This window comes from Panicum virgatum, chromosome 9K (genome assembly GCF_016808335.1).
Source record: "Panicum virgatum strain AP13 chromosome 9K, P.virgatum_v5, whole genome shotgun sequence".
Lineage (NCBI taxonomy): Eukaryota > Viridiplantae > Streptophyta > Magnoliopsida > Poales > Poaceae > Panicum > Panicum virgatum.
In genome coordinates, this window is record NC_053144.1 from 43,002,363 (window position 1) to 43,009,485 (window position 7,123).

At 47.5% G+C, this 7,123-nt stretch overlaps 1 non-coding gene across 1 annotated transcript; it reads left to right on the forward strand.

Annotated features, from left to right (window-relative positions):
* The first annotated feature begins 2,338 nt into the window (after positions 1 to 2,338).
* Positions 2,339 to 2,446, forward strand: LOC120653156. The gene has a single exon (XR_005666836.1). It is a non-coding gene; the product is annotated as a small nucleolar RNA R71 (small nucleolar RNA).
* Positions 2,447 to 7,123: the final 4,677 nt, after the last annotated feature.

Sequence of the window (7,123 nt, forward strand, 5' to 3'; positions counted from 1 at the left end):
GCGGTTATTATAATGGTGATCGCCTCGGTTAATCAATTTTGCGAGGCGGTTTTCTTGACCGCCTCGGTTAATCACTGGCATTAACCGAGCCGGTTTTTTAATGTGCCTGCTTCGGAGGCCTTTTTTAATTGCCTCGCAAAATAGAATTCTATAGTAGTGAAGAACGAACAAGAACGAACGAGAACAACTCGATTCGGGTTACGTTACTGAAATGAAAATGAAACTCTTACCCGAAGTTGTTCCTCAAATTGTGTAGACAATCTTGCAGCAAGAAAATGAGAGAGAGTGTGTTCTTGCAATCAAAATTGAGCCAAAATCCAAAGGAAACCTGAGCAAGAACGTGTGAGAGGGGGTGAGAGTGGAGAGAGTGAGCATGAGAGCTCTTCACCCCTCTCTTGGCCTCTATTTGAAGAGAACCTGGCATGTGCACCCGAGGAGAGGCAAGATACAACAGTCAGGTGATCGTTGGAAAAGGTGGGGCCCAGGAGCCGTTGGCCCTGGGTCGGCCGACCTGTGGGGTTGGCCGGCCCCAGGGTGGGCCCCCTGGTGCCCCCCTTTGGCCAGGTGATTCCTCAACGGTCATAAACTTTGAAAATATGGTGCACGACCAAAAGTTTGCTCGAAAGGATGTCCAAATTATTTTTTTCCAAAGGATTTGAAACTCAAAAAATATTTTTGGCATTTTGTGAAAAGGGAAAATATTTAGAAAAATTCCAGCATGCAGAAAACGAATTTGAAAATTTCAAATATGCAGTGGAGAAACAACAAATGAGGTGCAAAGAAAATTTGAAAAGGGAAATATGATGCAAAGGGTTAGATAACTACCAATTTACCTTTGGCAAGGGCGCGTTGTTTAAAGTCCAACGTGCACGACTCTTCTCCATCATTCTTACCATTGGTCGGCTCATCCTGGAGAACTGGACGAGGCCGAACTCTCGACCTTCCGCCACACCTTCTTTGCCTTCTTCTTTCCCTTAGGTGTGGATGGTCGGTGTTTTGGCTGGGGTTCCGGTGCACCCCAGAGTGCTTGCCCTTTTCCCTCTTTTTGAACCTAAAAAACATATCCTCCCTTCCGACACGGAAACGGATTTCTCCCTTTCCGACATCGATCCTTGCCATGGCGGACCTTAGGAAAGGTCGCCCAAGCATGAGGTCGACTCCAAGGTCGCCCTCCATATCCATTACCACAAAGTTGGCAAGGACGAAGGAGTCTCGCACTCGTACGAAAACGTGTTCGGCTATCCCTTTGGGATACCGAATAGTCGAATCTGCAAGCTGTACGAGCATAGTTGTTGGGAAAAGAGCAGGATAATCAAGCACTTCGTATATTGCCTTGGGCATTATATTTACGCTTGCCCCCAGATCGCATAGGCATCGCTCGAAGTGTTTGATGTAGATTGAGCAGCTAATCATGGGGGCCCCTGGATCCTCCTACACTACTGCCACCATGCCATCCTAAACGTCGTTCCTTGGGGGATTGTACCTGCCTGCATGGTTATTGCGTGGTGGCCTCCGGGACGAGTTACCCCGTCCGGTGAACACCATGCTGACATTTTCTACGGGAGTCTCGGGTTACCCCGGGATCTTCCCGCTCTCAACAGCAGGTAAAGCAGCAGGAATTTGTGCAAGCTAGGTTTCGATCATTTTATTGAAACTTAACTGGTTTTTAAGAATGGAAGACAACATTTCAAGCTTTACATTTAAATTTTCCAGGGATTTATCATTGGACAAAAGCTTTTTATTTATATTTTCGTTAATTTTTACTTGGTCAAGAACAAGATCTCTCAAGGGAGGTTGGTTCAAATTGAAATTTGAATTATAAGAAGGATTATAGTTATTACCTCCCTGAAATGGTGGACGTGGCTTTCCACCCCTGGCCTCCTTGCGGTGGACGGTACCTGTTGTTGTTGTTGTTGTTGTTGTTGTTGTTGTTGTTGTTGTTGTTGTTGTTGTTGTTGTTGTTGTTGTTGTTGTTGTTGTTGTTGTTGTTGTTGTTGTTGAGGTAGGCGCAGTCTTCACGGGTTTCGGGGCAGTCGTTCCCTGAATGTCCTTCATTGCCACAGACTTCGCACGTGAAGTGCGAACCCATGACTTCATTTTGATGAGGAGGTCCAGTTTTGTGGCAATCATATCCGTCTCCTTGACGGTATGCATGCCCTTCATGTGGGGTTGGAGTCGTTCATCGCTCCACCCCTGGTTGGAGACCATATTCTCGACCAATGCTTTGGATTTGACAACAGTCAGGTCGAGGGAGGCTCCTCCAGCAGCGGCATCAATATTGGCTCTGGATGTCGTTGTGAGCCCATTGTAGAAGCTTTGCAGGATGAGCCACTCATCCATGCCGTGGTGAGGGCAGGCCAGGATGTATTCCTACAGCCTCTCCCAAGCTTCTAGGATGGATTCCATCCCCGTCTGCTGAAACTTGAAATTCTCCCACGCAGGGCATTTGTTTTACCCAGCGGGAAGAATTTAGCAAGGAATGCCTTTGAGCATTTGGCCCAGGTGTCGATGTCCTTTACCTTGTAAAACCACTATTTCGCCTTTCCCAGTAGGGAGAAGGGAAACAAACGAAGCTTGATAACATCGGCAGCGACACCCCGTATGACTACAGTGACGCAGAGCTCCAGAAAGTTCAGCAAATGTGCATTTGTGTCCTCATTTGGCTTGCCACAGAATGGGCTAGCCTGCACCATGTTGATGAGGCTTGATTTGAGCTTGAAGTTCACGTCCCCGACATTGATGTTGGGGCCAGTGGCCACATTGTCGGTGGAGGGGACGGAGAACTCACGGAGAGTCTTTTCAGCCATAGCCTCAGGAACAAGTAGTGCTTCCTGAATGGGTTCCTGTGCTGGGAGGATGGTGAGAGGAGGAACGACGCGAGGTCATTCCCTTCTCACGAGCCTCTCTGGATTGTCTGTGTAGTTTTCCGGCAGGGAGAAACCAGTCATACACTACCCCTATCTTCTTTCAAATAAAAAAAAGAAGACATATAGTGACATTAGCCTGAAAGAGTAAAGATTATATCCTGAGTACAAAGCCTAGATTAATATCAGCACAATAACTTTGTTCACATGCCGTCCCCGGCAACGGTGCCAGAAATGCTTGTTGGCATTTCTTAAATCGATACTAGGTTTGCGATGACCTTGATAGCAACCTCAGAATTGCCTGTTGGCGGTCCTTAGTGCAATCACTAGAAATGAGGGCGTCGAACCCATCCTAGTAACTGCACCCAAGGGGTGCCACTCTCATGGTATAATCAATACGATTACAGATGGATCCGCAAGCGCACGAATATACCATTGTAGCATTTCACCCGGAGAGTAAGGGTATCGTCATTTATTTGTGTCCCAAAGGACGGCAGTGGCAAAGGTATTGTATTTAACATTAACCATGACATTATGCCTCAAGCAATAGGCAGAACTCTAACAGGGGTAAGTCCAGGTAAAGAATAAGCAAGGGTCATATCCGATGGATCCCGCATACCCGAGTCCAGGTAAAGAACTCTAACGCCGGACGGACAGGGCTATCACCACCTGCCATCTACCCTAGTCACACTGTGGAGCACGGTCATATCCGATGGATCCCGCATACCCGAGAACCACGCTCGTGTATTAAGTCACTACTCTAGTGTTCCCAGGTCTCCCACCCTTCGGATGGACAAGTAAAACACTAGAGCAAGCCCGAAAGCACAACGAACCTCTATCCGTACCTGGATCATGTGGCCTAGCCAAGACCTTTGCATAACTTATGAACAAACTAAGCATGGATTGATAAACTATTAAGATAGTAAAGCAACCATGGCACATCTCTATATTATGAATAGAGGTCTGACAAGTCGGATACAAAGCCATACCGGGTGCCGAGGATTGCTCAACGACCGCGAGGACGACTTGCTCACTATAGAGAACTAGCCTAGCTCCACTAACTAGCTAAGAGAGCAAGAGCGAGAGAGCCTTCTTGGAGAGAGTGAAATGAGAGGTGATACAAATATGTGAGTAAGGCATGTAGTTTTCCTTTATTATTGAGTATAGTTGACTGTTGAAAATGGCACTTAAGCACCGTCAACAACAGGGACCCTCCAGAACATCGAACAATACTAGAGAGAATACAAACCACCACATAGGACGTAGGGTAATATGCTCCGGCAGCCTAAACCTGTCTAAATCCTTGTGTTCCTTGAACCACCGCGTTCTGATCTCGGCGAGTCCCTACTTACAACCACTCTCCTCGGGATACTCCTCGGAGAACCCGACGGTAAAACACCAATAGTGTTAGCTAGAAAGTGTGTTCCACCCCACACGGAACTGTTGTGATAGGCGTCAGGTGGTGACATCCCTGTACGTCTCTCGTAGTCCACCACGTTCGGGTACTTTCGTAGTAGTAGTGCCGACTGCCGTTGGACTCCCTTCTCATCCCAGTCTGAGTTCTTCCCTGAGGCCGCCGAAGTAAGCTCTATTTTCCCGAAGATTAGTTAGGTAGTTAGTCTGATCTAGAGAGGCTATCTCGATAGTTCAGAAGTGTATCAGGTGTCTTATCTCGCTCGTTGTCCTCCCAGCTGCTACCTCTCTAAGGAATTGAGCCTCCATGTGTCATTCGGTCATTGATTGGCCATTTATCTTATCTTTATATCTGGCTTACCCCCGTCTACTTAGTCAGTTGATTAAGCTAGTACGGTTATCATTCGATTTATGATACTCTTTACCATAGTGCTTCTCTGAGGAAAAATACGATAACCTAGAATACTCCAAGGTGAAGTGCTACAGCGGTGATTCTGTGTGCTTGCGGAATTTATATTCTATTGGGCATAAGAAACACAAATAAGCATTTCTGGCGCCATTGCCGGGGAAACAATTGGCTAAAGATATCATAAATAGTTTGATAAACTCTACTAGTTTGTCACCGCTAATCTTAGCGAGCTTACCATTGCTGTCTCTATCTTTCGATTGATGCAGAGCAGTGCATGACCGGTTTCGACCTACCAAATAACTTCAATCCGAATCCGGAAAGAATTGGGAGAATTGTGAGACGCCACGTCATCCCACCTCAGAGAATACTCACTTGGCACATCAATTCTCCATCCACTTCAGCCTCATCACCCATGGCTCAGAAGACTCTTCGTCAGTTCTCAGCCCCGTCCAGTAGTCACATTCCTACTGGATTGCACCAAGACCAAGCCAGCAATGATGGCTTTGAGCTGAAGACTGGACAGGTGAACATGGTTCAAGCAAGTCCATTGATTGGAAAGGCATCCGAGGATGCCAACGCCCATCTCCAGAACTTTTTGGAGGTGAGTAACACTATCAACCCCAAATAAACTACGATGGATATAGTCCGCCTTTGGCTATTCACGTTCTCATTGCCCGGGAAAGCCAAGATGTGGTTTTACTCCAATAAGGAAGCTTTCATGACATGGGAAGCTTGCTCAAATGCATTCATGGCTAAATACTTCCCGGTGGGCAAGACCAATGCCCTCCGGAACAGAATCTCCGGTATCCAGCAACTACTGGATGAGACCATCGCAGAAGCCTGTGAGTGTCCACAGAAATACATTCAAGCATGCCCACACCACGGCATGGAAGAATGGCTGATCATCCAGAACTTCTTCCATGGCCTGAATCAGCAAGCCAAGGACCACGTTGATGCAACAGCGGGTGGTTCATTTCTCTCTCTCTCTCTCTCTCTCGATGTTGCGAGAGCGAAGAGCTGATAGACAAGATAGCCTCCAACCAGAGTTGGAGAGGTGAAAAGCAGCCAGCCCGTCCTAGGGTCATGCACTAGATCGACAGTGTCGATATGCTGGCTGCCAAGATGGATCTTCTGATGATGAAGCTAGAATCTCCACACAAGGAGGTTAACTAGGTCTCGGAGTCTCGAATGACATGTAAAACATATGGCGAGACTGGGCACTCGGGCACCTCATGCCCCTTAACTTTATTGACGGTCCTTAAGTGCCAAATTCGACCATCAACTAGACTCAATAATAAAAAAAACTATGCACCTTACTCGCATATTTGTATCACTAACCTTGCTCCACATTTGCTTTTGAGTTTGTATGATTTCAGATGAGCAAGAGCAGAATAAGACGAAAACACGCAGCAGATGCCACACAACTACGCAGAAGATCGCATCCGGCATCACACACTTGCAAAGAGGGCCCATCTGGCAGAGCAAACGGGTGCGTCACACATAATGCATAGAAGGAAAGAGACAAGGGCCCACATGGTAGCCTGCCAGAGAAGGATAAGGACTAGGGGCGCCAAGGTGGGGTCAGCCGACCCTGCAGGTCGGCCGAACCTGGCCTGGCTTCCGTCCAGGTGCATCTTGAGGAGGAGTAGCTGCCAAATCACCAGATCACATTCCATATATGCATTTGGCGGGAACTGACCTCCACTAGTATAAATAGGGCCACTCACCCCCCTCTCAACACACACACTCTCATTCCACTCATTTCCAAGGAGTCTCTCTCTCTCTCTCTCTCTCTCTCTCTCTCTCTTAGCTAGGTAGTGGAGCTAGGCTAATCTTCTTAGCGAATCAAGTCGTCCTCGGGGTCGTTGAGCAATCCTCGGGTCCCGGTATGGCTTTGTATCCAATTTGTGAGACTTCTATTCATAATATAGAGTTGTGCCATGGTTGCTTAGCTATCTTGATAGTTTATCAATCCATGCTTAGTTCGTTCATGAGTTATGCTAAGGTCTTGGTTAGTCCAGATGATCCGGGTATGGATAGGGGTTCGTTGTGCTTTCGGGCTTGCTTTAGCGTTTTACTTGTCCATCCGAAGGGTGGGAGACCCGGAGACGCTAGGGTAGTGACTTCATGCACGAGCGTGGTGCTCGGGTATGTGGGATCCTTCGGATATGACCATGCTCCACGGTGTGAGTGGGGTAGACGGCAGGTGGTGACAGCCCTGTCCGTCCGACGTAATAGCTGTGTAGGAGTTTAAGCAAAGAGGTAACGGGACTGGATGTACTCCAGTGCAGGACCTTCTCCCCGCTATCCCATGTTCCTGGCACCTATAGTCCTAACCATGTCCTAGCATGGTGCCAGCTTTGGATAGAAGCACTAGGACACCTAACCTAGCCTAAGCTCCAGCTGACTTAATGTAGGATAGTCTAGTCATTTCTTT